The following is a 26,925-nucleotide window of genomic DNA, read 5'->3' on the forward strand; positions in this document are numbered from 1 at the left end:
CCAGCCAGCAGATGGCGACGAGCGTCTTTCAGTTGATGATTCTTCCGTGACGTATAATGGACTGGACGGACGCTTCTTCATGAACATCAAGGCGGCTACTCTTTCAACCACGTCGGTAGCTTGCTAGCCAACATAAAAGTGAAATATTGACGTTTTAGGCCATGTTAATGTACATTAGCTAATCGCAGTGTTTAAAACACATTTCAGTTGACGTTAACTTGAACCTAATGTGCTTGTTCAATTTGCAAATTTGTTAAAGATTGATACTGAGCCTAGCACTAGGCTATTCGCTAATGCTAACTAGCTAGCTAACATCCCTGACCATGAGCTCATTAAACTACTCATCCCCTGCTAAAGAAGAGGATGTCTGCTGTCCGGAGAAAGAAGCTCTGGCGCTGAACATTGTCGTGAAAGACGAAGAGGAGGATATTACAGTGAAAGGAGAGAAAGATGCTCTGGCGCTGAACATTGTCGTGAAAGACGAAGAGGAGGATATTACAGTGAAAGGAGAGAAAGATGCTCTGGCTCTGGACATTGTCGTGAAAGACGAAGAGGAGGATATTACAGTGAAAGGAGAGAAAGATGCTCTGGCTCTGGACATTGTCGTGAAAGACGAAGAGGAGAATATTACAGTGAAAGGAGAGAAAGATGCTCTGGCTCTGGACATTGTCGTGAAAGACGAAGAGGAGAATATTACAGTGAAAGGAGAGAAAGATGCTCTGGCTCTGACATTGTCGTGAAAGACGAAGAGGAGAATATTACAGTGAAAGGAGAGAAAGATGCTCTGGCGCTGAACATTGTCGTGAAAGACGAAGAGGAGAATATTACAGTGAAAGGAGAGAAAGAACCTTTCAGAATGAAAAAGGAGGAAGAGGAGGCTGTTATAGGGAAAGAAGAGAAAGCATCCTCTTCCTCTCTAAAAGGTTCTATCTCAGTAAAGGTGAAGGAGGAAGACGTTTTGGGAGTGAAAGAGGAGGAGACAGAATATCAGATTAACACCAGTGAGTACTGTCTTAAAAACAGGGGCACAAACTATGCAGTTGTTGAATTAATGTGTGGTTTTTAAGGGGCATTCTACTTAAGTTAAGTTCACTTCAATGTGATGTTAACTGTAACCTAATTTGCAAACTTGTTAAAGATATATGCTGAGCCTAGCACTAGGCTATTCGCTAATGCTAACTAGCTAGCTAACATCCCTGACCATGAGTTCATTAAAGTACTCATCCCCTGCTAAAGAAGAGGATGTCTGCTGTTTGGAGAAAGAAGTTCTGGCGCTGAACATTGAAGAAGAGGATGAGGTTACAGTGAAAGAAGAGAAAGAACCTTTTAGAATGAAAAAGGAGGAAGATGAGACTGTTATAGTGAAGGAAGAAGATGCTGTTATAGTGGAAGAACATTTCAGAATGAAAAAGGAGGAAGAGGAGACTGTTATAGTGAAGGAAGAAGATGCTGTTATAGTGAAAGAACATTTCAGAATGAAAAAGGAGGAAGAGGAGACTGTTATAGTGAAGGAAGAGAAAGAACCGTTTAGAGAGGAAGAGGGTGCTATCTCAATAAAGGTGAAGGAGGAAGACGTTTTGGAGTGAAAGAGGAAGAGACAGAATATCAGATTAACACCAGTGAGTACTGTCTTAAACAGGGACACAAACTATGCCGTTGTTGAACTAATGTGTGGTTTTAAAGGGGCATTCTACTGAAGTTCTACACTTGAATATGTTGTTCAGTACTGTACAAATTGTTAAAGGGTCAATCTGCCACTGGTTCATATATTTTGGGACTTTTAAATTAGATTTAATTATATATAACAGGCTTTTAAAATGTAATAATGGAGCATAATTTATACTTAAAATATCAAAGGGACACAAGGCATCCAATTAATTTAGAGATATTAATGCCTCTGATAAGACCCTATGACTGTAATCGACAGTAATAATTGATGATGGTAATAAGTTCACCATCTGTTTGATGTTCTCGTTAACACAGGAGAGAGACATGACTATCGTGGATCCTCTGGGGAGCCTCAACATCCTGATGCTGACGAGACAGAGAAGAGTCTCTCCAGATCAGAACACCAGATGGTACAGCTTGGTCTGGTCTAGCATACAGCTTTCTCTATCTGGGTCTGGGCTGTGTTTCTGTAAAGCACTTTATGACAACAGTGACATCAGCATCCATAATGGTATGTGTCTGTGTCCCCTCTTTATGGTTACCAGGACAACGCTAGCCCTTCCTCTCTCCCGGAGTCCCCGTGTCATGCCTCTCCTGGTAGCACCTTACTGCTGGGTATGAAGAGGTTGTCTGTGCTGCTGGTGGACTGCAGGAAAACAACGGGGCTGAGTGGAACTGTGAGAGGAGGAGAAGAGAAGAAAGGATCAGATTTGACTCATCAAAGTAAGTGCTGTAGTTCAGTTTGAACAAATAAATAGATCTGTCCACTGGTATCTGTTACCAGGACAACCAGCAGAGTTCTGTTAGTTGACAGGAAGATAGAGTAGTGTATATGGATGTTATGAATATCATAACACTGAAAAATGATTCTGCCAATGAAAAGAGAGAAACCAATAGACCATATAAAACCTTGATGAAAGTTAGCTTTAGAGAGAAAGTTTCAATGAACCGATGTAAGATGCTTGTTTTACAAAACCTTTTCCTTAAAACATGATGCATGTTACATTGCCTGTCCCAGTCAACCCCCCTATCTTTACAAGACTGTAGAACAGGCAAACTAAACTCAAGACTTTGGTCATTAACTAATACTGGAGGAAAACTGTGATCAGGCTGCCTACTCAAGAGAAAGCTTCAAACTGTAACCAGTGCCGGCAACCTTGTTCAGGTTGTCAATCAACCTACCAGGGTAGTTACAAACAGTAGAGGAATGAAATCATCAACATGGTTTGATCATATCTTTACTAATGCTGCAGAAATGGGTTTTAAAGCAGTATCCAGATCCATCAGATGTAGTGATCACAATATAGTAGCCATGTCTAGGAAAACCACTGTTCCAAAGGCTGGGACTAATATTGTGTATAAGAGGTCATACATGTAAATAATATTTGTTGGTCTGTGGTGTGTAATGATGAGCAACCAGACGCTGCACTTGACACGTTTATGAAATAGCTTATCCCAGTTACTAATAAGCAGCACCCATTAAGAAAATGACTGTAAAAACTGTTAAATCCACGTGGATTGATGAGGAATTTAAAAATGGTATGATGAAGAGGGAGGCAAAAGAGATGGCAAATAGGTCTGGCTGAATAACTGATTGGCAAACCTATTGCAAATTGAGAAATCATTTGACTAAACTGAATAAAAAGAAGAAACTACACTATGAAACAAAGATAAAATACATGAAGAATGATTGTAAAAATCTTTGGAGCATCTTCAATGAAATTTTGCGCAAATAAAATCAACAATGACAAGTCACTGGTGTCTGACAACGTGGATGGAAAATTGAGGATAATAGCAGCCAATATTGCCATTCCTATTTTCCTTGTCTTTAATTTAAGCCTACTAGAAAGTGTGTTCCCTCAGGCCTGGAGGGAAGCTAAAGTCATTCCACTACCCAAGAATAGTAAAGCTCCCTTTACTGGCTTAAATAGCCGACCAATCAGCCTGTTACCAACCCTTACAAATTAAAAAATATATATTTGACCAGATACAATGCTATTTTACAGTAAACAAATATAGACTTTTAGCTTATAGGGAAGTTCATTCAACAAGCACAGCACTTGCAAATGACTGATTGGCTGAGAGAAATTGATGATAAAAATATTGTTGGGGCTGTTTTGTTAGGCTTCAGTGCAGCTTTTGGCATTATCGATCATAGTCTGTTGCTGACAAAAACGTATGGCTTTACACCCCCTGCTATATTGTGGATAAAGAGTTTTTCTTTTAAAATGTAACCTTTATTTAACTAGGCAAGTCAGTTAAGAACAAATTATTTTTTTCAATGACGGCCTAGGACTGCCTTGTTCAGGGGCAGAACGACAGAGTTTTTTACCTTGTCAACTCGGGGATTCGATCCAGCAATCTTTCGGTTACTGGCCTACCGCTCTAACCACTAGGCTACCTGCCGCCCCAGAGCTACAAAATCAAGTTTGAATCAGGAATTCCCCAGGGCAGCTGTTTGGCACCTACTTTTTTCAATCTTTACCAACAACATGCCAATGACATTTGAGTAAAGCCAGTGAGTCTATGTATGCGGATGACTCAACACCGTACACGTCAGCTACTACAGCGACTGAAATGACTGCAACACTTAACATAGAGCTGCAGTTAGTTTCAGAATGGGTGTCAAGGAATAAGTTAGTCCTAAATATTTCTGATTACCTTAAAACCTCTTGGTGTTAGGGGGCAGTATTTTCATTTTGGAAAAAAAAACATTCCCGTTTTAAACGGGATATTTTGTCTGGTGTTGCAAAACTGTAAAGATATTGTCTGTGAGTATAACAGAACTGATGTTGCAGGCGAAAGCCTGAGAAAAATCCAATCCGGAAGTGCCCCAGGTTTTGAAAGCGCTGCGTTCTAATGACTCCCTATATGGCTTTGAATGTACCATATACCTTTGAATGTACCATCAATGAGCTTTTCTGCGTATTCCCCAAGGTGTCTACAGCATTGTGACAAAGTTTTACGTATTTCTGTTGAAGAATAGCCGTATGGGGGCACATTGCGTAAGTGGTCACATGGTGGCTCCGAGAGAGATTCTCGCGTAAAGTGCAGAGGTAGCCATTACTCCTTTTGGTCCTAGAGAAAAAGGAATTGTCCCGACGGATATATTATCAAATAGTTATTAGAAAAACACCTTGAGGATTGATTCTAAACGACGTTTGCCATGTTTTTGTCGATATTATGGAGCTAATTTGGAATATTTTTCGGAGTTGTGACCGCAATTTCCGGACGGTTTCTCAGACAAACGTGAAGAACAAACGGAGCTATTTCGCCTACAAAAATAATATTTTGGGAAAAAATGAACTTTGGCTGTCTACCTGGGAGTCTCGTGAGTGAAAACATCCGAAGTTCATCAAAGGTAAACTATTTAATTTGATTGCTTTTCTGATTTCCGTGACAAGTTTGCCTGCTGTTAGCAAGGCATAATGCTATGCTAGGCTATGATAAACTTACACAGATGCTTGTCTAGCGTTGGCTGTAAAGCATATTTTGAAAATCTGAGATGACAGGGTGATTAACCTCTTAAGCCCACCCGACACGCAGGCGTGCCATCTAGCCATCTGGAAAAGCAAATGCGCTACGCTAAATGCTAATAACACTCGTTAAAACTCAAATGTTCATTAAAACACACATGCAGGGTACTGAATTAAAGCTACACTCGTTGTGAATCTAGCCAACAAGTCAGATTTTTAAAATGCTTTTCGGCGAAAGCATGAGAAGCTATTATCTGATAGCATGCAACACTCCAAAATACCTGAAGGGGACGTAAACAAAATAATTAGCATAGCCGGCGCTACACAAAACGCAGAAATAAAATATAAAACATTCATTACCTTTGACGAGCTTCTTTGTTGGCACTCCTATATGTCCCATAAACATCACTATTGGGTCTTTTTTTCAATTAAATCGGTCCATATATACCCAAATATCGATCTATGAAAAGTGTGTGAATCAGAAAAAAACACTGTTTTAAAACGCAACGTCATTTTTTTTTAATAAAAAAAGTCGACGATAAACTTTCACAAAACACTTCGAAATACTTTTGTAATCCAACTTTAGGTATTAGTAAACGTTAATAATCTATCAAATTGATCACGGGGCGATGTGTATTCAATAGCTCCACGTCTTCAAATCATGGTCGGAAATCTCTCTTCCAAAACATCCTGTCGGAGACCGGAAGGAATGGGGTCTCTCTTAATCGTTTGACCAAGAAACACAGCGCAGGCAATTGACAAGACTGGTGACATCGTGTGGAAGCTGTAGGACTTGCAATCCCGGCCCCATCTAATTTGCTGTCCCATAGACAATACATGCAAGTGGCGCATTGATATCAGTTTTTCTTCCGCTTTTCGATGAAACATAGGCTCTGTTATAGTCACAGCCGTGGTTTAACCAGTTTTAGAAACGTCAGAGTGTTTTCTATCCACACATACTAATCATATGCATATACTATATTCCTGGCATGAGTAGCAGGACGCTGAAATGTTGTGCGATTTTTAACAGAATGTTCGAAAAAGTAAGGGGTCGGCTTAATTAACAAAAGGCGAAGCTGTGTTCCAATATATTTCACTTGTGATTTTCATGACTAGGAATATTTTCTAGGAAAATTTATGGCCGTTGCGTTATGCTAATTAGTGTCAGATGATGATAACGGTCCCGTTCACGGGCTGGGTGTCACTACAGGTTAAGTTACATGGCCTACTATGCTAATTCTGTAGCGGTATTGTTAGAGGGGGCTAAATAAATATTTTGTTGGTGCGCCAGGCAGGTATTAACCCTAGTTATTAAAGTTAGTTATTACCTATTATAACATTATTATTTTTAAATATTATTAAAACCGAAAGGATGAGAATAGAATAGATAGAGTAGCGCTTCCAGACACATTCTAAACATTATGGAGACTTAAAGGAGGACTGTAACAGCTAATGATGAAACATTATGGAGTCTTAAAGGAGGACTGTAGCATCTAATGATGAAACATTATGGAGTCTTAAAGGAGGACTGTAGCATCTAATGATGAAACATTATGGAGTCTTAAAGGAGGACTGGAGCATCTAATGATGAAACATTATGGAGTCTTAAAGGAGCCTTGTAGCATCTAATGATGAAACATTATGGAGTCTTAAAGGACTGTAACAGCTAATGTTGAAACATTATGGAGTCTTAAAGGAGGACTGTAGCATCTAATGATGAAACATTATGGAGTCTTAAAGGAGGACTGTAGTATCTAATGATGAAACATTATGGAGTCTTAAGCTTTAATTTGTGGTATTGCACTTGTGAATGCATGAACGTTAAATATTTCTAAATATATATATATTTTGCACTCTGCAATTTCACCGGATGTTGTTGAAATGTTCCGCTAGCGGAATCCCTAGCCAGTTGTGTTGTGACAAGGTAGGGGTGGTATACAGAAGATAGCCTATTGGGTAAAAGACAAAGTCCATATTATGTCAAGAGCAGCTCAAATAAGCAAAGAGAAACAACAGTCCATTACTTTAAGGACCACCACAAGAATGGAAGATCCAGAGTTACTTCTGATGCATAAGTTCATTAGAGTTACCAGCCTTAGAAATTGCAGCCCAAATAAATGCTTCACAAAGTTCAAGTAACAGACACATCTCAACATCATCGGTTCAGAGGAGACTGCGTGAATCAGGCCTTCATGGTCGAATTGCTGCAAGGAAACCACTACTAAAGGACAGCAATAAGAAGAAGAGACTTGCTTGGGACAAGAAACACGAGCAATGGACATTAGACCGGTGGATATCTGTCCTTGGGTCTGATGAGTCCAAATTTGAGATTTTTGGATCCGAGCGTCATGTCTTTGTGAGACGAGGAGTAGATGAACAGATTATCTCCGCATGTGTGGTTCCCACCGTGAAGCATGGAGGAGGAGATGTGATGGTGTGCGGGTGCTTTGCTGTTGACAATGTCATGAATAAATAAATCAAAGTCACACTTAACCAGCATGGCTTCCACAGCATTCTGCAGCTATATGCCATCCCATCTGGTTTGGGCTTAGTCCCACTGTCATTTGATTTTCAACAGGACAATGACCCAACACACCTCCAGGCTGTGTAAGAGCTATTTTACCAAGAAGGAGAGTGATGGAGTGCTGCATCAGATGACCTGGCCTACACAATCCCCCGACCTCAACCAAATCAAGATGGTTTGGGATGAGTTGGATCGCAGAGGTGAAGGGAAAGCGGCCTACAAGTTCTCAGCATATGTGGGAACTCCTACAAGACTGTTGGAAAAGGATTCCAGGTGAAGCTGTTTGAGAGAAAGCAAGGGTGGCAACTTTTGAAGAATAAAATATATATTTTGATTTAACACTTGTGGTTACTACATGATTCCATGTGTTTTTTAATTATTTTGATGTCTTTATTATTAGTAAAAAATAAAGAAAAACCCTTGAATGAGTATGTGAGTCCAAACTTTTGACTGGTACTGTACATTAAATTCCCTAACAGCTCCAGTGGACATTCCTGCAGTCAGCATGCCAATTGCCCGCTCCCTCAGAGACCTGTGGCATTGTTGTGTGAACAAACTGCACATTTTCGAGTAGCCTTTTATTATCCCCAGTACAAGGTGCACCTGTGTAATAACCAAGCTGTTCAATCAGCTTCTTGATATGCCTCACCTGTCAGGTGGATGGATTATCTTGGCAAAGAATAAATGTTGACTAACAGTGATGCTCATGAAACATCCAACACTTTACATGTTGCGTTTATATTTTTGTTTATTGTTGTTACTATCAGTTTTAGGAACATTTACCCAAAATATGACATCAGCGATAATCAAAATGTTGAAAATCTGTGAATGTCTAAATAAGAAATTGGTCCATTTAAACAGCAATGTGTCGAACCCTTTCAACAACGGGGAGATGTTACTGATGTGCTTTGTATCTGTGATGTAAAAACTAGTTTTGGACTTCCACACAAAATTACTTCTTTAGTTATTTTATGTTTAAGGAAGTGTGTAGGTCACATTATGTATCATACAGCTATGAAAGTTATATATTTAGAACCACCTGTTCAATTGGAATCCAGCGACGTCTGTGTCTTCTGTGTCCTAGAACTGTCCAGGTTTTTGTGTTCTGACTTGTAAAACAGGATGAATAAAATAAGTAATGTAAACATAGCAGTAATTACCAGGAAGCTCTACATTTGTTTTAAAATCACACTAAGATTGTTAAAACTGGCCTCGGGTTATTGAGAGATCTGATTTAGGATTTACCCTCGTAGCAAGGTTGTTTTATCATGTGGTTTCATTCGGGTCTCTATTTAAAAATAACACTGTCTTTGGCAGGAGAAAGACCAGACTCGGAGGAACCAGAGCCAGGGACGTCCCAACTAGCAAGACGACACCACTGCTCCCAGTGTGGAAAGTGTTTCAACCATTCATGGGAGCTGAAACGGCATGAGAGAATACACACAGGAGAGAAGCCTTACCACTGCTCCCAATGTGGAAAGTGTTTCGGCCGTTCGGAGGAGCTGAAACAACATGAGAGAATACACACAGGAGATAAGCCTTACCACTGCTCCCAGTGCGTAAAGAGTTTTCACCAGAAAGCACACCTGAAAGCCCATGAGAGAATACACACAGGGGAGAAACCTTACCACTGCTCCCAATGTGGAAAGTGTTTCGGCCGTTCGGAGGAGCTGAAACAACATGAGAGAATACACACAGGAGAGAAGCCTTACCACTGCTCCCAATGTGGAAAGTGTTTCAACCAGTTCGGGGGAGCTGAAACAACACGAGAGAATACACACAGGAGAGAAGCCTTACCACTGCTCCCAGTGTGGAAAGTGTTTCAACCATTCAGGGAGCTGAAACAACATGAGAGAATACACACAGGAGAGAAGCCTTACCACTGCTCCCAATGTGGAAAGTGTTTCAACCATTCGGGGGAGCTGAAACAACATGAGAGAATACACACAGGAGAGAAGCCTTACCACTGCTCCCAGTGTGGAAAGTGTTTCAACCATCCAGGGACGCTGAAACAACATGAGAGAATACACACAGGAGAGAAGCCTTACCACTGCTCCCAATGTGGAAAGTGTTTCAACCATTCAGGGAGCTGAAACAACATGAGAGAATACACACAGGAGAGAAGCCTTACCACTGCTCCCAATGTGGAAAGTGTTTCAACCATTCGGGGGAGCTGAAACAACATGAGAGAATACACACAGGAGAGAAGCCTTACCACTGCTCCCAATGTGGAAAGTGTTTCAACCAGTTCGGGGGAGCTGAAACAACATGAGAGAATACACACAGGAGAGAAGCCTTACCACTGCTCCCAATGTGGAAAGTGTTTCAACCAGAATGGAAACCTGAAACGACATGAGAGAATACACACAGGAGAGAAGCCTTACCACTCCTCCCAGGGTGCAAACCATTTGCCCATTTAGGAAGCCTGAAAGAACACATTAGACTGCACACAGAGGAGAAGGCTTAGAAAAGCTCAGACTGGGAAAACATATTACTCATAAGTCATTTAAACGTCATTAGAGAATCCACACAGGAGAGAGAAATTACTTCTCTTAGCGTGTATATTGATATTTCACATCACATTGACTTAAAATTCATCAGAGAACATACACAGTGCTCCTGTTGTCTTATATTGTTGACTGACAATGTGTTTACCTGTCTTTACCAGATGAAATTAAATGGTACAGGGTATACTCAAACATATATTTGTTTGTTTTTATTAGAAAACATGAATTGAATATGGAGTCTGTCAGTTTGAATATAAAGAAGATCAGGTTCCTTCTTTTAAACTGTCCTTTTTTAAACTCTTTGTGTGTGTTTATCTGGGTGTGTCATTCCTCCAGCACTACAGATAATCAAGTGATATTTGGATGTGATGCATTAGTTCCATTGTTGACATTTGCATTGTTGGCCCACTGATGATTTAATGAAATGAAAATGTTCAGACTCTAATGGAAAACGTTAATTGTTTGTGTGTCCACATAACTGAGTATGTGACTAACCTTGTGAAACTGTCCTATTATAAGCTCCTGTTCTTGGGAGTATCATCCTGTGTTGCAAACCAATTTACACCTGTGTCCTTGTATGACTAAAGTCCTTCCCAGGAACAGGAAACTATAAAGATATGTGCTAATCACTCAATGCTTCAGTAATTCAGACTGTCTCCACTGCGCTGTGTAACTCTGTTATTCTCTCTGAGTTCAGAAATAAAAAATCTTGGTTTGACTTGGACTCCAGCAGATCCTTATTTTATAATATCAACCACAACTCTCCCACAGATTGCTGTGTATTATTGTCTAAATGAAGAGTTCCTCTTTCGACTTTCCTGGTGGCATTTACAAACCTCCCACTGGTTGAATAAACGTTGTTACCCGAATGATGAGATTATTATTTTATTTGTCAAATGGCAACCAAGCATCGATCATCATGTCACCAGAATAAGAACCTCAAAATGTATTGGAAAGGAGCATCAAGCTCATCACGTGCACTTTCACCACCCTGTGAAGTTCATAACTTATTTCATCTGTAGCCTAATAAACGACATGGTTTCTCAAGTCATAGTGGGAGAACCACACAACATATCATGTGACTCCAAGTTAACTAAGATGTGATTGTTATCATTAAGGAGTTTCCACAGCCATTTCTCGCTTAGACATTTTTACTGACACAAATATACAAACACATTGTCAAACGGAGTAACAAATCGTCTGTCAGCATTTATAAAATTGTTCAGGCATATCCTGTTTCCATCAGCCCAGTCATTACTTTTGAAATGGTTGGATCAATATCCACCTTCATGATGTGGATGAAGCCTGATTTGGAATGTCTGAGTAGTTCTCTCTGATGTCATAATACACCCCTCTGATAGTGATACATTTGCTTCATTGTTTCCATATCAGTTGGTTTCCCACTCTGATGATTTATATCTGACAGAGGGGCTTTAAATGAATAGTATGGTGACATCTTAGTGTGTCTTGAAGTAAATAGAATTATTAATCATAAACTCCTATAGCAACAATACACTGCAGCTTTGACATCAAGAAGAGAATGGGCTGATGGGTGGTGGTGCTACTCTATAGGTAAGGCTGTCCAATATGAATGTTCAAATAGTCACTTCTAGCCAGCCTCCGCCCAGTATCCTGCCCTGAACTTAGTCACTGTTACTAGCCGTCAACCACCCAGTACTCCACCCTGTATTCTAGTCAAGGCTCATCCTATATAACTACTGCTGTACACACCTTTTATATTCATATACGGTCCATAATGTCTAGATACACCAACATATACATTTTAAACCAACTGTATATATTTATATTCCAGACTCTTGACATTCCTCGTTCTACCATTTCTATATTTCTAAATCCTTAAAAGAAATTGTAGGGAAAATCAGTAGGTCACACAAATGACTATTTCTAAACAAAGATAATAGACAAGTAGAATGGGAGAGTTTTCTTATACTATCTTTACTTACTCGGTGAAGAGACTCCAGGGATGGTGATGAAGGCTGTAGGAATGAAGATCAGACAGTGAAGAGACTCCAGGGATGGTGATGAAGGCTGTAGGAATGAAGATCAGACAGTGAAGAGACTCCAGGGATGGTGATGAAGGCTGTAGGAATGAAGATCAGACAGTGAAGAGACTCCAGGGATGGTGATGAAGGCTGTAGGAATGAAGATCAGACAGTGAAGAGACTCCAGGGATGGTGATGAAGGCTGTAGGAATGAAGATCAGACAGTGAAGAGACTCCAGGGATGGTGATGAAGGCTGTAGGAATGAAGATCAGACAGTGAAGAGACTCCAGGGATGGTGATGAAGCATCAACCAGAGAATCAACCAGATTGATTCACAGTCAGTGTTGGTGAGCAGAGAATCAACCAGATTGATTCACAGTCAGTGTTGTTGAGCAGAGAATCAACCAGATTGATTCACAGTCAGTGTTTTTGAGCAGAGAACAACCAGATTGATTCACAGTCAGTGTTGTTAGAGAATCAACCAATTGATTCAGTCAGTGAAGAGAATCAACCAGGGATTGGTGTTGGTGAGCAGAGAATCAACCAGATTGATTCACAGTCACAGTGAGCAGAGAATCAACCAGATTGATGGTGAGTCAGTGTTGTTGAGCAGAGAATCAACCAGATTGATTCACAGTCAGTGTTGTTGAGCAGAGAATCAACCAGATTGATTCACAGTCAGTGTTGTTCAGCAGAGAATCAACCAGATTGATTCACAGTCAGTGTTGTTCAGCAGAGAATCAACCAGATTGATTCACAGTCAGTGTTGTTCAGCAGAGAATCAACCAGATTGATTCACAGTCAGTGTTGGTGAGCAGAGAATCAACCAGATTAATTCACAATCAGTGTTGGTGAGCAGAGAATCAACCAGATTGATTCACAGTCAGTGTTGTTCAGCAGAGAATCAACCAGATTGATTCACAATCAGTGTTGTTGAGCAGAGAATCAACCAGATTGATTCACAGTCAGTGTTGTTGAGCAGAGAATCAACCAGATTGATTCACAGTCAGTGTTGTTGAGCAGAGAATCAACCAGATTGATTCACAGTCAGTGTTGTTCAGCAGAGAATCAACCAGATTGATTCACAATCAGTGTTGTTGAGCAGAGAATCAACCAGATTGATTCACAGTCAGTGTTTTTGAGCAGAGAATCAACCAGATTGATTCACAGTCAGTGTTGTTGAGCAGAGAATCAACCAGATTGATTCACAGTCAGTGTTGTTGAGCAGAGAATCAACCAGATTGATTCACAGTCAGTGTTGTTCAGCAGAGAATCAACCAGATTGATTCACAGTCAGTGTTGTTGAGCAGAGAATCAACCAGATTGATTCACAGTCAGTGTTGTTGAGCAGAGAATCAACCAGATTGATTCACAGTCAGTGTTGTTGAGCAGAGAATCAACCAGGTAATCCATGTCCAAGTTATTCAGGTGCATAATAAAATGTTTTTATTCTATTCTTGTTATTCAACTAAAAAATGTTCTCTGAATGAGAACAAGCACATCTGTGAGCGTTATGCATTATTACATCGATTGACTGAATGATGAAGCTGACAGCTTTGTAGTAAAACAGGTTTGGAGTTCATTCCAATTCAATTCCAGTCAATTCAGGAAGTAAATCAAATTCCAATTCCAGCTCTTCATAATTGAAAACCATAGAAGGGAATTGTCATTTTCAGTTGACTTCCTGAATGCTGAATGGCAGTGAGATGCCACCCTCCTTCTCACATCCAGCCTGTTCCTGATATTCTGCTCTACATACAACGCATTCGGGAGGTATTCTGACCTCTTGACTTGTTCCACATTTTGTTATGTTCGTCTTAATCTAAAATGGATTAAATTGGGATGTTTTCCTCATCAATCTACACACAACACCCCATAATGACAAAGCAAAGACAGGGTTTTAGAAATGTTTGCAAATGTATTTTATAATAAAAAACTGAAAAATAACATTTACATAAGTATTCAGACCCTTTACTCTGTACTTTGTTGAAGCACCTTTGGCAGCGATTACAGCCTCATGTATTCTTGGGTTTGACACTACAAGCTTGGCACACCTGTATTTTCTCCCATTCTTCTCTGCAGATCCTCTCAACCTCTGTCAGGTTGGATGGGGAGCGTCGCTGCACAGCTATTTTCAGGTCTCTCCAGAGATGTTCGATCGGGTTCAAGTCCAGGCTCTGGCTGGGCCACACAAGGACATTCAGAGACTTGTCCCGAAGCCACTTCTGCGTTGTCCTTTGTCTGTGTGCTCAGGGTTGTTGTTCTGTTGGAAAGTGAACCTTTGCCCCAGTCAGAGGTCCTGAGTGCTCTGGAGCAGGTTTTCATCAATTATCTCTCTGTACTTTATTTTAATTTTATTTATTTATTATTGAACCTTTATTTAACTTGGCAAGTCAGTTAAGAACAAATTCTTATTTACAACGGCCAACCAAAGGCAAAAGGCCTCCTACGGTGGCTGGGATTCAAAACAAGGATACATCCCTAACCAAGGCCCTTCTTCAGTGGCTTCTTCCTTGCTGAGCGGCCTTTCAGGTTATGTTGATATAGGACTCATTTTACTATGGATATAGATATTTTTGTACCTGTTTCCTCCAGCATCTTCACAAGGTCCTTTGCTGTTGTTCTGGGACTGGTTTGCACTTTTCGCACCAACGTATGTTGATCTCTAGGAGACAGAACAAGTCTCGTTCCTGAGCGGTATGACGGCTGTGTGGTCCCATGGTGTTTATACTTGCATATACTATAGTTTGTCAACAAGACATTTGTGGAGTGGTTGAAAACCGAGTTTTAATGACTCCAACCTAAGTGTATGTAAACATCCCTTGTATAGCCTCCACTCTGTACTGGTACCCCCTGTATATAGCCTCCACATTGACTCTGTACTGGCAACCCCTGTATATAGCCTCCACATTGACTTTGTACTGGTACCCCCTGTATATAGTCTCCACATTGACTCGGTACTGGTACCTCCTGTATATAGCCTCCAAATGCATGCTTTTCAACCGATTGCTGCCTGCACCCGCATGCCCGACTAGCATCACCACCCTGGATGGTTCCGACCTTGAATATGTGGACATCTATAAGTACCTAGGTGTCTGGCTAGACTGTAAACTCTCCTTCCAGACTCATATCAAACATCTCCAATCGAAAATCAAATCAAGAGTCGGCTTTCTATTCCGCAACAAAGCCTCCTTCACTCACGCCGCCAAGCTTACCCTAGTAAAACTGACTATCCTACCGATCCTCGACTTTGGCGATGTCATCTACAAAATTGCTTCCAACACTCTACTCAGCAAACTGGATGCAGTTTATCACAGTGCCATCCGTTTTGTCACTAAAGCACCTTATACCACCCACCACTGCGACTTGCATGCTCTAGTCGGCTGGCCCTCGCTACATATTCGTCGCCAGACCCACTGGCTCCAGGTCATCTACAAGTCCATGCTAGGTAAAGCTCCGCCTTATCTCAGTTCACTGGTCATGATGGCAACACCCATCTGTAGCACGCGCTCCAGCAGGTGTATCTCACTGATCATCCCTAAAGCCAACACCTCATTTGGCCGCCTTTCGTTCCAGTACTCTGCTGCCTGTGACTGGAACGAATTGCAAAAATCGCTGAAGTTGGAGACTTTTATCTCCCTCACCAACTTCAAACATCTGCTATCTGAGCAGCTAACTGATCGCTGCAGCTGTACATAGTCTATTGGTAAATAGCCCACCCATTTTCACCTACCTCATCCCCATACTGTTTTTATTTATTTACTTTTCTGCTATTTTGCACACCAATATCTCTATCTGTACATGACCATCTGATCATTTATCATCACTCCAGTGTTAATCTGCAAAATTGTAATTATTCGCCTACCTCCTCATGCCTTTTGCACACAATGTATATAGACTCCCCTTTTTTTCTACTGTGTTATTGACTTGTTAATTGTTTAAAGGTGAAATAAAATAAATAAATTACTTAATTGACTCTGTACTGGTAACCCCTGTATATAGTCTCTGTACTGGTACCCCCTGTATATAGTCTCTGTACTGGTACCCCCTGTATATAGTCTCTGTACTGGTACCCCCTGTATATAGTCTCTGTACTGGTACCCCCTGTATATAGTCTCCACATTGACTCGGTACTGGTACCTCCTGTATATTCACTCTGTACTGGTACCTCCTGTATATTGACTCTGTACTGGTACCTCCTGTATATTGACTCTGTACTGGTACCTCCTGTATATTGACTCTGTACTGGTACCTCCTGTATATAGTCTCCACATTGACTCGGTACTGGTACCTCCTGTATATTGACTCTGTACTGGTACCTCCTGTATATTGACTCTGTACTGGTACCTCCTGTATATAGTCTCCACATTGACTCGGTACTGGTACCTCCTGTATATTGACTCTGTACTGGTACCTCCTGTATATCTGACTACCCCTGTATATAGCCTCCACATTGACTCGGTACTGGTACCTCCTGTATATTGACTCTGTACTGGTACCTCCTGTATATAGCCTCCACATTGACTCGGTACTGGTACCTCCTGTATATTGACTCTGTACTGGTACCTCCTGTATATTGACTCTGTACTGGTACCTCCTGTATATAGCCTCCACATTGACACTGTACTGGTACCTCCTCTGTATATATCCTCTGATTGAGAACCAATCTAGGCAACCATAGACTTACCGAGACACCTGACATGAACACAACCCCATAAATCTAATAAACCCCTAGACAAGACGAAACACATAAACCACCCATGTCACACCCTGGCCTAACCAAAATAATAAAGAAAACAAAGATAACTAAGGATGGGCGTGACAGTACCCCCCCCCCCCAAAGGTGCGGACTCTCGGCCGCACACCTAGACGCATAGGAAAGGGTCTGGGTGGGCGTCTGTCCACTGTGGCGGTTCTGGTGCGGGACGTGGACGCCACTCTTAGTCTTAGTCCGCTTTCTTAGCGACCCTCGCCGCCGACCTTGGACTAGTAACCCTAACAAAGGGCCCACCTGGACTGAGGGGTGCCTCATTACTGAGGAAGCTCAGGACCGGGGTAGCTCAGGCCTGAGCTACCCCTCGGTACTGAGCTACTTTTTAAAACTTTTTATTTTGGGAATATTTTCTTAACCCTTATTTTTCTTATCTACGTTGTTGGTTATAGGCTTGTCAGTAAGCATTTCACGTTAAGATCTACACCTGTTGTATTCAGCGCATGTGACAAATAATATTTGATTGTAACTAAATATGGAGTATGTCAGTTTCAATGTTACGGTCTTTGATTCAATTATATTTTTGAAACTCAGGCTGTGTGTTTATCTGCGTCATTTCTTGATCATTCCTTGTGGTCCTGTAGCTCAGTTGGTGGAGTATAGTGCTTGTTAAACCAGGGAAGTGGGTTTGATTCCTGGGACCATCCATATGTAAAGTGTTTGTACACATGACTGCAAATCCCTTTGGATAAAAGTGTCTGCTAAATGGCAGATATATCCACTGATTATACCAAACATTTGGAACAACTTCCTAATATGGAGTTGGACCCTCCCCTTTTCCCCTCAGAACAGCCTCAATACGTCGGGGTATGGACTCTACAAGGTGTCGAAAGCATTCCACAGGGATGCTGGCCCATGTTGACTCCAATGCTTCCCACAAATGTGTCAAATTGGCTGGGTGTCCTTTGGTTGCAGTGGGGTCTCATCAGAGGAGGAAGGGGAGGACCATCGTCCTCAGTTATTTTCAGAAAAATAAAAATGGTAAAATATTTAAAAGTGGTCCTTTTTAGATAAAACTATACTAAATATAATCACGTCACCAAATAATTTATTAAAACATACTATTTTGCATCCTCCTCTGGGTATATTGACTTCAATACAAAACCTAGGAGGATTATGGTTCTCAAGGCTTCCATAGACTTACACAGTTAATAAGACAACTTCCGGAGGACATCCTCCAACCCATCAGAGCTCTTGCAGCATGAACTGACATGATGTCCAACCAATGAAAGGATCAGAGAATGAATCTAGTACTGAAAGCATAAGCTACAGCTAGCTAGCACTGCAGTGCATAACATGTGGTGAGTAGTTGACTAAAAGAGAGAAAAATACAATAGTTGAACAGTTTTGAACAAATTATTTTATTCCAAAATGAAGGAGAAGCGAGAGAGAGATATTTCGTCATTTATTTTCCACTTTCAGTTTCACTTACTTAGCTAGCAAATGCAGCTATCTAGTTTAGTCTACTCAAACACTTGGCTCAAACAGAGCGATGCTATGTTAGCTAGCTGGCTATGACTATCCAACACAACACTGGAACTCTTCCAAGTCAAGGCAAGCTTTTGGTTTGACTAATTTATTGCCACTGGGACCCGCCAAGGTAAGTGCTAAACTGCTTACTGACTCAACACTGTAACGTTACTGCATGATTGTAGCAGGTTTACAAACGAGTTAGTTCTCTTAGCTCTGTTGACTATGATGTTATTTTAGCTAATATGGTGACAACAATGTAAGCTGTGTGTTTCAGTTATGAAATGGTTTGGCTTGGAAAGGTTTTTTCTCCTGGTGACATACAGCTGATGTGTTGTGCATTGAAGTACAGAAACAAAGGGAGAAGGTGATAAGAGGAGAGCACATAGATGCAAGAAGGAATACAACGTGTCTGTAATGAAAGTGAACTGTGTTTATGCATGATCAGGGGTGTATTCATTCCGCCGATTCTGTTAACAAACGTTTAAATGGAACAAAACGGGGATAAACATACCTGAATTTGTCCAGTGATATCTCTATTTCAGCTAGATGCAGGCGAGAGTGTGCAAGGCAGTATTGAATGTGTCACTGTCTGTCTATGTGTCACTGTCTGTCATCGCAAAATGTTCTCTCGACCTGTGTGAACCTACATTCTAAACTTTCATTCATAGGCTAGGTTGCTACCTCATGATGGGTATAGGGACAATTAGAGTATCATGTAGTAGCCTAAACCTATTGCTGTTACATTGAACAGGGTGAGGGACATATGAATGACAGTCGTCCAATATGCTGTAATAGAATTAAGGCCATGCTCATGAAAAAACAAATCGTCCTGCCTCATCTTAAATGGCACAAACCACCACTGTTTGGGTGGTGGACCACTCTTGGTACACATGGGAAACTGTTGAGCTGAAAAACCCAGCAGCGTTGCAGTTCTTGACACAAACTGGCGCGCCTGGCACCTACTACCATACCCCGTGCAAAGTAACTTAAATATTTTGTCTTCCCCATTAACTCTCTAAATGGCACACATGCACAATCCATGTCTCATGTCTCAAGGCTTAAAAATCCTTATTTAACATTTACATTTACATTTAAGTCATTTAGCAGACGCTCTTATCCAGAGCGACTTACAAATTGGTGCATACACCCCCCTTCATCTACACAGATTGAAGTGGATTTAACTAGTGACATCAGTAAGGGATCATAGCTTTAGCCTGGATTCACCTCGTCTTTCTAAGTCATGGAAGGATCAGGTGTTCTTAATGTTTTGTCTACCCAGTGTATAGCACTACAGATAATCAAGTGCTATTTGCATGTGATGCATTTGTTCTGTTGTTTACAGGATGATTTGTATCTTATAGAGCGTGGCTTTAAGGGAATAGTATGGTCACATCTAATAAAAACGATTGTGAAAAATTCACACTACCTATTCATGTAAGTATTTATTAATCATCTACATTTTCATATTGAGCTTCTACGTCTGTCTACAGGAACGTATTATTTGGAAGAGAAAATGTATCAGCTTATTGTTAAATAATTATGACGTTCTTTCCAATACAAAAAGTGTTGTAACTACTGTTTCCAAACTGCGTTACCCACTCCAGCCAGCAGATGGCGACGAGCGTCTTTCAGTTGACTCTTCTTCCGTGACGTATAATGGACTGGACGGACGCCTTTTCAGGTCCAACAAGGCGCCAACTCTTTCAACCACCTCGGTAGCTTGCTAGCCAACATAAAACTGAAAGATTGACGTTTTAGACCATGTTAATGTACATTAGCGAACCTCAGTGTTTTAAACAAGTTTCGGTTGACGTATCAACTGGTTCAATTTGCAAACGTGTTAAAGATTGATACTGAGCCTAGCACTAGGCTAGACGCTAATGCTAACTAGCTAGCTAACATCCCTGACCATGAGCTCATTAAACTACTCCTCCCTTGCTAATGAAGAGGGGGTCGGCTGTATGGAGAAAGAATCTTTCAGAATGAAAAAGGAGGAAGAGGAGGCTGTTATAGTGAAAGAAGAGAAAGAACCGTTTAGAGAGGAAGATGATGCTATCTCAATAAAGGTGAAGGAGGAAGATGTTTTGGGGGTGAAAGAGGAAGAGACAGAATATCAGATTACCACCAGTGAGTACTGTCTTCAACAGGGACACAAACTATGCCGTTGTTGAACTAATGTGTGGTTTTAAAGGGGCATTCTACTGAAGTTCTACACTTGAATATGTTGTTCAGTACTGTAGGAATTGTTAAAGGGTCGATCTGCAATTGGTTCATATATTTTAGGGACTTTTCAATTAGATGTATTGAATTCTCCATGTGGTCTATATTAAAGTTCCCCTCATCTAATATAACAGGCTTTTAAAATTCTATATTGGTGCATATTTTCTACTTAAAATAACAAAGGGACGCAAAAGCCACCCATTTCGTGGAACGACCCTTTTACATTTGCGTCACAAACACTATTTTAGTAAATCATGATGAAAGTGGCCATTTTAGACATATTCATGCCTCTTGTAAGACTCTATGATTGCAATAGATGGTCATAAGTTTACCATCTGTTTGATGTTCTCGTTCACACAGGAGAGAGACATGACTATCGTGGATCCTCTGGGGAGCCTCAACAACATCCTGATGCTGACGAGGAAGAGAAGAGTCTCCACAGATCAGAACACCAGATGGTACAGCTTGGTCTGGCCTAGCATACAGTTTGCTCTCTCTGGGTCTGGGCTGGGTTTCTGTAAATCACTTTGTCAACAGTGACATCAGCATCCATAATGATGTGCGTCTGTGTCCCCTCTTTATGGTTACCAGGACAACGCTAGCCCCTCCTCCCTCCCGGAGTCCCCGTGTCGTGCCTCTCCTGGTAGCACCTTACTGCTGGGTATGAAGAGGTTGTCTGTGCTGCTGGTGGACTGCAGGAAAACAACGGGGCTGAGTGGAACTGTGAGAGGAGGAGAAGAGAAGAAAGGATCAGATTTGACACATCAAAGTAAGTAGTTTAGTTTGAACAAATACAAAGCTAGCTTTGGAGAGAAAGTTTCAAGATGATCCAATGTAAGGTGCTTGTTTTACAAAAACTTTTCCTTAAAACATTATGGATATTACATTGCCTGTCCCAGTCAACCCCCCTATCTTTACAATACTGTAGAACAGGCAAACTAAACTCAAGACACTGTTAATTAACTAATACTGGAGGAAAGCTGTGATCAGGCTGCCCACTCAAGAGAAAGCTTCAAACTGTAACCAGTGCCGGCAACCTTGTTCAGGTTGTCAATCAACCTACCAGGGTAGTGACAAACAGTAGAGGAATGAAATCATCAACATGGTTTGATCATATCTTTACTAATGCTGCAGAAATGGGTTTTAAAGCAGTATCCAGATCCATCAGATGTAGTGATCACAATATAGTAGCCATGTCTAGGAAAACCACCGTTCCAAAGGCTGGGACTAATATTGTGTATAAGAGGTCATACATTTTTTTGTAGTGATTCCTATGTTGTTGATGTAAATAATATTTGTTGGTCCGTGGTGTGTAATGATGATCAACCAGACACTGCCCTTGACACATTTGAAACTGCTTATCCCAGTTACTACTAATAAGCAGCACCCATTAAGAAAATGACTGTAAAAACTGTTACATCCATGTGAATTGATGAGGAATTTAAAAATGGTATGATGAAAAGGGAGGCAAAAGAGATGGCAAATAGGTCTGGCTGAATAACTGATTGGCAAACCTATTGCAAATTGAGAAATCATGTGACTAAACTGAATAAAAAGAAGAAACTACACTATGAAACAAAGATAAATGACATGAAGAATTATTGTAAAAATCGTTGGAGCATCTTCAATGCGCAAATAAAATCAACAATGACAAGTCACTGGTGTCTGACAACGTGGATGGAAAATTGAGGATAATAGCGGCCAATATTGCCATTCCTATTTTCCTTGTCTTTAATTTAAGCCTACTAGAAAGTGTGTTCCCTCAGGCCTGGAGGGGAGCTAAAGTCATTCCACTACCCATGAATAGTAAAGCTCCCTTTACTGGCTTAAATAGCCGACCAATCAGCCTGTTACCAACCCTAAAGAATGGTGTTTGACCAGATACAATGCTATTTACAGTAAACAAATATAGACTTTCAGCTTATAGGGAAGTTCATTCAACAAGCACAGCACTTACAAATGACTGATTGGCTGAGAGAAATTGATGATAAAAATACTGTTGGGGCTGTTTTGTTTGACTTCAGTGCGGCATTTGACATTATCAATCATAGTCTGTTGCTGACAAAAACGTATGGCTTTACACCCCCTGCTATATTGTGGATAAAGAGTTTTTCTTTTAAAATGTAACCTTTATTTAACTAGGCAAGTCAGTTAAGAACAAATTATTTTTTTCAATGACGGCCTAGGACTGCCTTGTTCAGGGGCAGAACGACAGAGTTTTACCTTGTCAACTCGGGGATTCGATCCAGCAATCTTTCGGTTACTGGCCTACCGCTCTAACCACTAGGCTACCTGCTGCCCCAGAGCTACAAAATCAAGTTTGAATCAGGAATTCCCCAGGGCAGCTGTTTGGCACCTACTTTTTTCAATCTTTACCAACAACATGCCAGTGACATTTGAGTAAAGCCAGTGAGTCTATGTATGCGGATGACTCAACAATGTACATGTCAGCTACTACAGCGACTGAAATGACTGCAACACTTAACATAGAGCTGCAGTTAGTTTCAGAATGGGTGTCAAGGAATAAGTTAGTCCTAAATATTTCTGATTACCTTAAAACCTCTTGGTGTTAGGGGGCAGTATTTTCATTTTTGGGGAAAAAACGTCCCCGTTTAATGTGTTTGGGATATTTTGTCAGGAAAAGATGCTAGAATATGCATATAATTGACAGCTTTGGATAGAAAACACTCTAACATTTCCAAAACTGTAAAGATATTGTCTGTGAGTATAACAGAACTGATGTTACAGGCGAAAGCCTGAGTAAAATCCAATCCGGAAGTGCCCCAGGTTTTGAAAGCGCTGTGTTCCAATGACTCCCTATATGGCTTTGAATGTACCATCAACGAGCTTAAGCTTTCTACGTATTCCCCAAGGTGTCTACAGCATTGTGACGTAGTTTTACGCATTTCTGTTGAAGAATAGCCGTATGGGGGCACATTGCGTAAGTGGTCACATGGTGGCTCCGAGAGATTCTCGCGTAAAGTGCAGAGGTAGCCATTACTCCAATCGGTCCTATTGAAAAAGGAATTGTCCCGACTGATATATTTTCAAATAGATATTTTAAAAACACCTTGAGGATTGATTCTAAACAACGTTTGCCATGTTTTTGTCGATATTATGGAGTTAATTTGGAATCTTTTTTGGAGTTGTGACCGCAATTTCCGGGCGATTTCTCAGCCAAACGTGAAGAACAAACAGAGCTATTCGCCAATTGCCCGCTCCCTCAGAGACCTGTGGCATTATTGTGTGAACAAACTGCACATTTTCTAGTTGCCTTTTATTATCCCCAGTACAAGGTGCACCTGTGTAATAACCAAGCTGTTCAATCAACTTCTTGATATGCCACACTGTCAGGTGGATGGATTATCTTGGCAAAGAATAAATGTTGACTAACAGTGATGCTCATGAAACATCCAACATTTTACATGTTGCGTTTATATTTTAGTTTTTTGTTGTTACTATCAGTTTTAGGAACATTTACCCAAAATATGACATCAGCGATAATCAAAATATTGAAAATCTGTGAATGTCTAAATAAGAAATTGGTCCATTTAAACAGCAATGTGCCGAACCCTTTCAACAACGGGGAGATGTTACTGATGTGCTTTGTATCTGCAACGTAAAAACTAGTTTTGGACTTCCACACAAAATTACTTCTTTAGTTATTTTATGTTTAAGGAAGTGTGTAGGTCACATTCTGTATCATACAGCTATGAAAGTTATATATTTAGAACCACCTGTTCAATTGGAATCCAGTGACTTCAGTGTCCTAGAACTGTCTAGGTTTTTGTGTTCTGACTTGTAAAACAGGATGAATAAGTAATGTAAACATATCAGTAATTACCAGGAATCTCTACATTTGTTTTAAAATCACGCTAAGATTGTTAAAACTGGCCTCGGGTTATTGAGAGATCTGATTTAGGATTTCCCCTCGTAGCAAGGTTGTTTTATCATGTGGTTTCATTCGGTCTCTATTTAAAAATAACACTGTCTTTGGCAGGAGAAAGGCCAGACTCGGAGGAACCAGAGCCAGGGACGTCCAAACTAGCAAGACGACACCAGTGCTCCCACTGTGGAAAGAGTTTTCACCAGAAAGCACACCTGAAAGCTCATGAGAGAATACACACAGGAGAGAAGCATTACCACTGTTCCCTGTGTGGAAAGAGTTTTCATGAGAGAACCAGAAAGCACACCTGAAAGCTCATGAGAGAATACACACAGGAGAGAAACATTACCACTGTTCCCTGTGTGGAAAGAGTTTTCACCAGAAAGCACACCTGAAAGCTCATGAGAGAATACACACAGGAGAGAAGCATTACCACTGTTCCCTGTGTGGAAAGAGTTTTCACCAGAAAGCACACCTGAAAGCTCATGAGAGAATACACACAGGAGTGAAGCCGTACCACTGCTCCCAATGTGGAAAGTGTTTCAACGATAGAGGAAACCTGAAACGACACGAGGGAATGCACACAGGGGAGAAGCCTTACCACTGCTCCCAATGTGGAAAGTGTTTCAACCAGTCGGGGAAGCTGAAACTACACGAGAGAATACACACAGGAGAGAAGCCTTACCACTGCTCCCAATGTGGAAAGTGTTTCAGCCAGTCGGGGGAGCTGAAACTACACGAGAGAATACACACAGGAGAGAAGCCTTACCACTGCTCCCAATGTGGAAAGTGTTTCAACCAGAAAGCACACCTGAAAGCTCATGAGAGAATACACACAGGAGAGAAGCCTTACCACTGCTCCCAATGTGGAAAGTGTTTCAACCAGTCGGGGGAGCTGAAACAACACGAGAGAATACACACAGGAGAGAAGCCTTACCACTGCTCCCAATGTGGAAAGTGTTTCAACAAGAGAGTAAACCTGAAGCGGCATGAGAGAATACACACTGGGCAGAAGCCTTACTACTCCTCCCAGGGTGCAAAGCTTTTGCCCATTTAGAAAGCCTGAAAGAACACATTAGACTACACACAGAGGAGAAGACTTAGAAAAGCTCAGACTGTGGGAAAACATATTACTCATAACAGTGATTTAAACGTCATTAGAGAATCCACACAGGAGAGAGAAATTACTTCTCTTAGCGTGTATGTTGATATTTCACATCACATTGACTTACAATTCATCAGAGAACATACACAGTGCTCCCGTTGTCTTATATTGTTGTCTGACAATGTGTTTACCTGTCTTTACCAGATGAAATTAAATGGTACAGGGTATACTCAAACATATATTTGTTTGTTTTTATTAGAAAACATGAAGTGAATATGGAGTCTGTCAGTTTGAATATAAAGGAGATCAGGTTCCTTGTTTTAAATTGTCCTTTTTTAAACTCTTTGTGTTTATCTGGGTGTGTCATTCCTCCAGCACTACAGATAATCAAGTGATATTTGGATGTGATGCATTTGTTCCATTGTTGACATTTGCATTGTTGGCCCACTGATGATTTAATGAAATGAAAATGTTCAGACTCTGTAATGGAAAATGTTAATTGTTTGTGTGTCCACATAACTGAGTATGTGACTAACCTTGTGAAACTGTCCTATTATAAGCTCCTGTTCTTGGGACTATCATCCTGTGTTGCAAACCAATTTACACCTGTGTCCTTGTATGAATAAAGTCCCGCCCAGGAACAGGAAACTATAAAGATATGTGCTAATCACTCAATGCTTCAGGAATTCAGACTGTCTACACTGCACTGTGTAACTCTGTTATTCTCTCTGAGCTCAGAATAAAGAGTCTTGGTTTGACTTGGACTCCAGCAGATCCTTATTTTATAATATCCACCACAACTCTCCCACAGATTGCTGTGTATTATTGTCTAAATGAAGAGTTCCTCTTTCGACTTTCCTGGTGGCATTTACAAACCTCCCACTGGTTGAATAAACGTTGTTACCCAAATGATGAGATTATTATTTTATTTGTCAAATGGCAACCAAGCATCGATCATCATGTCACCAGAATAAGAACCTCAAAATGTATTGGAAAGGAGCAATAAACTCATCACGTGCACTTTCACCACCCTGTGAAGTTCATAACTTATTTCATCTGTAGCCTAATAAACTACATGAGTTCTCAAGTCATAGTGGGAGGACCACACAACATATCATCACGTGACTCCAAGTTAACTAAGATGTGATTGTTATCATTAAGGAGTTTCCACAGCCATTTCTCGCTTAGACATTTTTACTGACACAAATATACAAACACATTGTCAAACGGAGTAACAAATCGTCTGTCAGCATTTATAAAAGTGTCCAGGCATAACCTGTTTCCATCAGCC

At 40.7% G+C, this 26,925-nt stretch overlaps 1 protein-coding gene and 1 pseudogene across 1 annotated transcript in view; both read left to right on the top strand.

The window, feature by feature from the left end:
• The first annotated feature begins 73 nt into the window (after window positions 1-73).
• Window positions 74-26,392, top strand: LOC127925837 (zinc finger protein ZFP2-like; annotated as a pseudogene).
• Window positions 1,601-26,925, top strand: part of LOC127925839 (zinc finger protein 239-like) — a 57,881-nt gene continuing 32,556 nt past the window's right edge. The window contains exon 1 of the mRNA XM_052511153.1: window positions 1,601-1,619. The gene's annotated coding sequence lies outside the window, so the exon portion shown is untranslated. The remainder of the gene's footprint in view (window positions 1,620-26,925) is intronic.

Source organism: Oncorhynchus keta, unplaced genomic scaffold (genome assembly GCF_023373465.1).
Source record: "Oncorhynchus keta strain PuntledgeMale-10-30-2019 unplaced genomic scaffold, Oket_V2 Un_contig_6342_pilon_pilon, whole genome shotgun sequence".
Lineage (NCBI taxonomy): Eukaryota > Metazoa > Chordata > Actinopteri > Salmoniformes > Salmonidae > Oncorhynchus > Oncorhynchus keta.